The following is an 8,760-nucleotide window of genomic DNA, read 5'->3' as shown; positions in this document are numbered from 1 at the left end:
AGATTACCCGCTAAACCGTCACCAGGCATAAAGGCAGCTTGTCTCGCATCATGCAATGGAAGATTCTGGAGTCGATGAGCCAGAATTTTATTAAATTGACGAATGACAACAGACCCGATGGAAATTGGTCTGAAGTCAGATGGTAGTTTCGCCATTTTGATTTTCGGAATGAAAATAGTCCGGGTGTTCAACATTCTATGGTCGATTTTGGCGTTCAACAAAAAGATATTAAAGATTATCGTGCGGATTAATGGTGAAACGGTGTTCCACTTCAATGGCTTTATGCCGCCAGGCCCAGCTGCTGACTTGATGTTAACCTTCTGGTTCTTTACGTCACGTACGTGAATAGGAGACCAGATGGAGTCTAGAGTACCTTCAGGGTGATCTTTATGAGGGAACAAACGTCCAGCCTGTCCCGGAGCACTTGGAGTTTCAAAAATAGAAGCCCAGTAATCACCGAACACAGTCGAATCAATTTGACCACTCTCAGAAGCACCATCCAGTACTTCTCTTGCGGCATCCGCTACATTATTACGATATAGGGATTGGATCCTGCCATATTCCGCTCTTCTCTTCAATTTCTTTGATTGTCCCCGATCGTTTTGCTTTTTGAGCTTGTGGTTCGGCGCCATCTGAACGGTCGTTTTAGGAGCAGGGAAAGCTGCACAGAGCCAAGAATAAACTTGGTCTGAAACATCACGTCCTGCGATAGCACTTAAGGCAATTTGCTTCAAGCGACTACCGTGATCACCCCTATTCTCATCTATACCCTCAATAAGAGTGCATAGGTGTGAACGAATCGATTCCGTAAGGTGTTGGGAATTCGTCAGGGGATCCAACTCCTGAGTGTGAGCATCATGGGCGAGCGGTTGAGCTTCTAACGTGCGAACTCGTAGAGCTTGCACTTCATCTTGAACCATCTCTTTGTAAGAGGCAGAACGCCTCCTACCTTTGATAGATTCAAGAGTCCGTCCAGGGAAAACTTGAATCAGATGTTGATTCATAAACTTAACCCCGGAAACCGTCGCTTCTGCTTCAGCTGCAGCAAGCAGCCGACACTCTTCTGGAGACCATCTGGCTTTAATACGATCCACATTAATCGCTGCGTTGGCTTCGATGGGATGTGCCTTCGGAAAATGGACTTTTAAGCCTCTCTCAGTGTTATAATTTTTATTACAGAGTTCACACATGAACTGTATAGTTGGTACTACTGTGGTGCCACTTGTACTAGCGACCGAGAACCGCGGTTCACGGTCAGTGTTTATACCCAATTTTGCAGGGTCATCCGAGGCAACATTTTCACTAGTAGCGTTAAAAATAATCCATAAGAGGGATGCTGACCCTCTAAGGAAGTGGTTCTGACTGTTCTTAGCCAAAATGGGATGTAATTATTAACATACATCTACACATTTCATTTCCAGGTGCCCCACGAGGAGGAGACAGCTTACCTAATCATGCACAATTAGGCAGAGGTCCCGAACCTTGTCCTCACGCAAACTAACTAAATATATACATAAATAGCCAGTTCCCAGTTACTGTTAACTGGACCCAAAGAGAGTCATAGTTACTCCCGCCGTTTACCCGCGCTTGCTTGAATTTCTTCACGTTGACATTCAGAGCACTGGGCAGAAATCACATTGCGTCAACACCCGCTGGGGCCATCGCAATGCTTTGTTTTAATTAGACAGTCGGATTCCCCTAGTCCGTGCCAGTTCTGAGTTAACCGTTAAATGACGATCGACGAGAACGATACGCATATATAATATAAATAATAAAATCTACGTATACAAGTATATTTCAATTAAATTATTTTATTTATATATGTTGAGTAAAGTCTCACAGCAAGAAAGTTCCGTAGGAGGCCAAGGCACGGGACCAAACTCGAATTCACACACACACCAAACAACACACACATAATAATTATGCGGCCGTGCATATACAACATTTAAATGTATAACTTATTATACAACATATACACCTCAATACATAAGTAAAAAAAATGCATAGTTAAATATAATAAAACATAAAATGTATATAATATGTCCGATACATAATATATGATAATGTGAGGGTATATGGTTTCATCTCGCCCAGGCCTGGCACGTTGGCCATAACCTTCTTCCCAATCAAGCCCGACACGCCCCGGTCCTCAGAGCCAATCCTTATCCCGAAGTTACGGATCCAATTTGCCGACTTCCCTTACCTACATTAACCTATCGACTAGAGGCTCTTCACCTTGGAGACCTGCTGCGGATAGGGGTACGAACCGGCGCGACACCTCCACGTGGCCCTCACCTGGATTTTCAAGGTCCGAGGGAATGATCCAGACACCGCCGCAACTGCGGTGCTCTTCGCGTTCCAAACCCTATCTCCCTGCTAGAGGATTCCAGGGAACTCGAACGCTCATGCAGAAAAGAAAACTCTTCCTGAATCTTCCGACGGCGTCTCCAGGCCTTTTTAGGTTACCCTGACGAACTCTCTGTTACGAGGGCCCGACTTATAAACGGTTCCGCTGCCGGGTACCGGAATAGGAACCGGTTTCCCTTTCGCCCAATGGATGTATATATTTATATATATATTTATACATATTTATTAATAATGTTTATTGTTTTTTTAAAAAGCAATAATATTCATTAATAATATTGTATTTATTTTATATTATTAAACACATCAAACATTAATATCGGTTTTCACCTAGGGCTTAGGATCGACTGACTCGTGTGCAACGGCTGTTCACACGAAACCCTTCTCCACGTCAGTCCTCCAGGGCCTCGCTGGAGTATTTGCTACTACCACCAAGATCTGCACCGATGGCGGCTCCAGATGGCCTCACGGCCAATCCTTCCGCGCACACCACCGCGACCCTCCTACTCGTTAGGGTTTCATGATAAAAAAGATAAATCTTTTATCGAAAATACCAACTAACGGTAGAGTATAAGCATGACGCTTCAGCGCCATCCATTTTCAAGGCTAGTTGCTTCGGCAGGTGAGTTGTTACACACTCCTTAGCGGATTCCGACTTCCATGGCCACCGTCCTACTGTCTTAAGCAACCAACGCCTTTCATGGTATCCCATAAGCGTCAATTTTGGCGCTTTAACTCTACGTTTGGTTCATCCCACAGCGCCAGTTCTGCTTACCAAAAGTGGCCCACTTGGCACTCTGATCCATATATAAAAAATATATTCTCATAGCTTCACATTATAAATAATGTTTTTAAGCAAGCTAGAGATCTCACCCATTTAAAGTTTGAGAATAGGTTGAGGTCGTTTCGGCCCCAAGGCCTCTAATCATTCGCTTTACCGGATGAGACTCTTATATAATGAACGCCAGCTATCCTGAGGGAAACTTCGGAGGGAACCAGCTACTAGATGGTTCGATTAGTCTTTCGCCCCTATACCCAGTTCCGACGATCGATTTGCACGTCAGAATCGCTACGGACCTCCATCAGGGTTTCCCCTGACTTCATCCTGACCAGGCATAGTTCACCATCTTTCGGGTCCCACCGTGTACGCTCTAGGTGCGCCTCTATTATAATAAAAATCCGAAAACTAAAATTATAATAATATAAGACGCCCTAGGAGTGCGATATTTAATACATAATATAAATATATCCTCCTTTTATCATTTAAATAAAAAAATATATAAATAATATTTACTATCATTGTGCCTTTGGGTTTCATAAAATTTTTATAAAATATTTCGATGAAAAAATATTTTTTATTCCCAATGACTTGCGTACATGCTAGACTCCTTGGTCCGTGTTTCAAGACGGGTCCTGAAAGTACCCAAAGCTATATCGTCGCTGACAGATAAATTTTTAATAAAAAAAAATGAGAGCCAGTTCATTATCATACACCTACTGACAGTTAAATAGTATCATATAACGGCATAAAATCCGTATATATAATATGTTTTAATAAAAAAAAAAACCTATTTATACTCGTGGTGGATCTGAACGCGTTAATAACGCGACTCAATATCAATTTATAATTAATACCATCAAACAATTAATCAAGAAACATAGGCGTTTAACATACACAAAATATTATCGAAAAAATATAATATTGTACATTAATCAACGCACCAATGCCTATAGATTAATATTTAATGGGTCGCAACGTCCTACAAGATGAGAAGTGCATACCTCGTTATCATACAATTAACAATATACAGCAGTGCATATATTTTTTAATAAAAATAAAATTCTAATAAAAAATTTTTGTCACATGCTAGTACAAATTGGTTGATTAACGATAAAAAAGTAAATGAATCTCATCTTTCAACCTTTCGGGTTTCTCAGGTTTACCCCTGAACGGTTTTACGTACTCTTTAACTCTCTCTTCAAAGTTCTTTTCAACTTTCCCTCACGGTACTTGTTCGCTATCGGTCTCGTGGTAATATTTAGCCTTAGATGGAGTTTACCACCCACTTAGAGCTGCACTCTCAAGCAACCCGACTCTAAGGAAAGATTCACCTATCATCAATAATAATCACTACGGGCTTGGCACCCTCTATGGGTATATGGCCCCATTCAAGATGGACTTGGATGTATTATATAATAATAGGTGTTTATATTGAATCTTCCTAAACACTACATTCCCCAAGTGTCTGTTTATCAGCCACGGGGTTCAGTGATGGGCTTATCCCTGTTCGCTCGCCGCTACTAAGGGAATCCTAGTTAGTTTCTTTTCCTCCGCTTAATAATATGCTTAAATTCAGCGGGTAATCTCACCTACTCTGAGGTCGTAAAAGTTTTTAGAAGTATTAAAACAAAAATTTTTTTTATATATTATGTTTTTGTTATATTTTATAAGTAAACAATTTTCTTAATTATTCATACTCAAATTTTTTTAATATTATTATATAATATTATTTTTATAATTATCTAAAGAGAAGAAAATAAAAAATAAATAATTATATATATTAATTTTTTTTGGAGTATATTGAAAATTTTATTACAAATAAAATATTCCATAACAAAATATTAATATATAATATTTTTGTTTATTCTTCTTTATTTAATATTTTAAAAATATATTATTAATATCATTTATTATTAATATTATTATTATTAACATAAAGCTGTTTTATAATATTATATATAAATGATAAAAAATAATATTGATATATATTTATTTAAAAATGTCGACAAAGAATAAAAAATATATAAATTTTAAATGCTATTAAAAACATTTTATATTAATTTTTTTCTTATATTTGGCGTAAAACATTCATATATAAATAATTTTACATTTCTTTTATAAAAATTTTATTTATCAATTTAATTAAATATGAAAAAATAAATTTTCTTTTTTAATTATTGATAAATTTCTTTTTCATAAAAAAAATTTTATGTAAAATAATCTTTTATTATATTATAATATAATGTATACGACCCTCAGCCAGATGTGGTCCGGGAACAGTATCCAAGGACCGCAATGTGCGTTCGAAATGTCAATGTTCATGTGTCCTGCAGTTCACAAGTTGACGCGCAATTAGCTGCGTTCTTCATCGACCCACGAGCCAAGTGATCCACCGTCCAGGGTAATCTTTTTAAATTTTAAATGTAAGTATTATTATTAATAATAATCTTTATTTTTAATATAAAAAATAAAATTATTAATTTATATATCTTTATAAATTCTTTTAAAATAAAAAATTTTTCTAGAATATAAATTATGTATTTTATTTTAAATATATATATATATAAATTAAAGATATTATGGTATTAATAAATATATACATAACATTTTTGATATTTTTGTTAGTGCTAGCTAGATATAATAATTAATATTTGGTATATTTTATAGAAATGTATTTATTTTTTTTTTTTATAAATTATTTTCTACATAAAAATATATATAATATTAATATGGTACAAAACAAATGGGTTTGTTTTTTAACATAATAATTTTTAATAAAAAAAAAAGAAATATCAAGACAAAATATAAAGAAATTTAAATTTAAAATAAATTTTATTCTTTAAAAAAATTTTATCTTGTGTTTTCTTTATTTTTTATTTATATAACATAGAAAAATAAAAATATAGATTATATCAATTATAATCTTATTTTATTTTTCTTAATAGAGATTATATACATATAAACAAATAATTTCAATATATTCTATTTTTAATTTCACTTTTTTTTTATAAGAGAAATTATTTATAGATTTTATTAATAATTATTGTTTAATAATAATAATAATATTGAATATAAAAATATTTTATATATAACAAAACATATTATTAATATTAATAAAATATTCTCTTTATTATATGTATAGATATATTATGTGTATAAAAAAAGTTTGGCGTATTACTTTAATATGATATCATAACCAAAATAAATCTCTTTTAACACATAATTACTATTATATATTTTGAGAAAATTACATATTAATATGTTATTTTGTTAAAAAAAAAAAAATATTTCTTATCAATAATATTTATTATTTTTTTGGAATATTTAAAAACAAAAAAAAAAATATATAAATAAATATATATTTTATATATATCGTTAATGATCCTTCCGCAGGTTCACCTACGGAAACCTTGTTACGACTTTTACTTCCTCTAAATGATCAAGTTTGGTCATCTTCCCAGCAACATCACCAATATCAGAAATATTGCCGCGTACCAGTCCGAAGACCTCACTAAATCATTCAATCGGTAGTAGCGACGGGCGGTGTGTACAAAGGGCAGGGACGTAATCAACGCGAGCTTATGACTCGCGCTTACTGGGAATTCCTCGTTCATGGGGAACAATTGCAAGCCCCAATCCCTAGCACGAAGGAGGTTCAGCGGGTTACCCGGACCTTTCGGCCTGGGACATGACACGCTGATTCCTTCAGTGTAGCGCGCGTGAGGCCCAGAACATCTAAGGGCATCACAGACCTGTTATTGCTCAATCTCGTGCGGCTAAAATGCCGCCTGTCCCTCTAAGAAGAATTATTTGTACGCCGGCAGTAAAAACCACATCAAAAAACTGCACGTATACCCATACACCATAACATATGCAACATAAAGCACAATATATATACAAAATATAATCTTGATCGTTTAAAATCTCAAAAAATACATGCATATATATTTAAATACAATACATAACACACATGAAAATGAATAAAATGGGAAACAAACAGCCGATGGGCCTTGAGATGCCGGTAAAGTACGTCTATTTAGCAGGCTAGAGTCTCGTTCGTTATCGGAATTAACCAGACAAATCGCTCCACCAACTAAGAACGGCCATGCACCACCACCCACCGAATCAAGAAAGAGCTCTCAATCTGTCAATCCTTCCGGTGTCCGGGCCTGGTGAGGTTTAACGTGTTGAGTCAAATTAAGCCGCAGGCTCCACTCCTGGTGGTGCCCTTCCGTCAATTCCTTTAAGTTTCAGCTTTGAAACCATACTTCCCCCGGAACCCAAAAGCTTTGGTTTCCCGGAAGCTGCCCGCCGAGTCATTGGAGGAACTTCGGCGGATCGCTAGCTGGCATCGTTTATGGTTAGAACTAGGGCGGTATCTGATCGCCTTCGAACCTCTAACTTTCGTTCTTGATCAATCAAAACATTTTTGGCAAATGCTTTCGCTTCTGTCCGTCTTGCGACGATCCAAGAATTTCACCTCTAACGTCGCAATACGAATGCCCCCATCTGTCCGTATTAATAATTATCTCGGATATTCCGAAAACCAACAAAATAGAACCGAGATCCTATTCCATTATTCCATGCACACAATATTCAGGCAAAATTTTAGCCTGCCTTAAGCACTCTAATTTGTTCAAAGTAAACGTACCGGCCCATTTCGACACTCAATTAAGAGCACCGCAACGGGATTGCAATTGGGGGCTGCCACCGCTCTTAACGGTTAAACACTTACGATAAATTACATAATAAAAATATACATATTAATAATGCATTAAATAAATAATAACATTAAAAAAATAATATTTTATATATAATCTATACCACCCACCGGTAGGACGTCCCACATTTGGCTTATTTCTACTTAGTCCAGTCATAGAGGACCTCTATGTATACATTTTGACTTACTTGGATCAAAATTTCAATGATTTGTATAGTCATGACTCTCATGTTGAAAAATCGAAAATTTTCAAAAAATGTTTTTTCTATCGAAAAATGTCAAATTTGATCATTTTTGGTTTTTTTATACTTAGTCCAGTCATAGAGGACCTCTATGTATACATTTTGACTTTCTTGGATAAAAATTTCAAAGATTTGTATAGTCATGACATTCTAGTTGAAAAATCGAAAATTTTTAAAAAAATGTTTTTTCTATCGAAAAATGTCAAATTTGATCATTTTGGACTTATTTATACTTAGTCCAGTCATAAAGGACCTCTATGTATACATTTTGACTTACTTTAATCAAAATTTCAATGATTTGTATAGTCATGACATTCTAGTTGAAAAATCGAAAATTTCCAAAAAATGGTTTTTCTATCGAAAAATGTCAAATTTGATCATTTTTGGCTTATTTATACTTAGTCCAGTCATAAAGGACCTCTATGTATCCATTTTGACTTACTTGGATCAAAATATCAATGATTTTTATAGTCATGCCAGTTTAGTTGTATAATCGAAAATTTTCAAAAAATGTTTTTTCTATCGAAAAATGTCAAATTTGATCATTTTGGACTTACTTATACTTAGTCCAGTCATAAACGACCTCTATGTATACATTTTGACTTACTTGGATGAAAATTTCAATGATTTTTATAGTCATGCCATTCTAGTTG

At 35.1% G+C, this 8,760-nt stretch overlaps 1 non-coding gene and 1 pseudogene across 1 annotated transcript; both read right to left on the bottom strand.

The window, feature by feature from the left end:
- Positions 1 to 4,748, bottom strand: part of LOC123304609 — an 8,735-nt pseudogene extending 3,987 nt beyond the window's left edge.
- A 646-nt stretch (positions 4,749 to 5,394) lies between these two features.
- LOC123304610 lies at positions 5,395 to 5,549 on the bottom strand. Its single transcript, XR_006536613.1, has one exon. It is a non-coding gene; the product is annotated as a 5.8S ribosomal RNA (ribosomal RNA).
- Between the last annotated feature and the right edge of the window lie 3,211 nt (positions 5,550 to 8,760).

The sequence above is a fragment of the Chrysoperla carnea genome (assembly GCF_905475395.1).
Source record: "Chrysoperla carnea chromosome X unlocalized genomic scaffold, inChrCarn1.1 SUPER_X_unloc_7, whole genome shotgun sequence".
Lineage (NCBI taxonomy): Eukaryota > Metazoa > Arthropoda > Insecta > Neuroptera > Chrysopidae > Chrysoperla > Chrysoperla carnea.
This window is presented reverse-complemented; position numbering and strand designations above follow the sequence as displayed.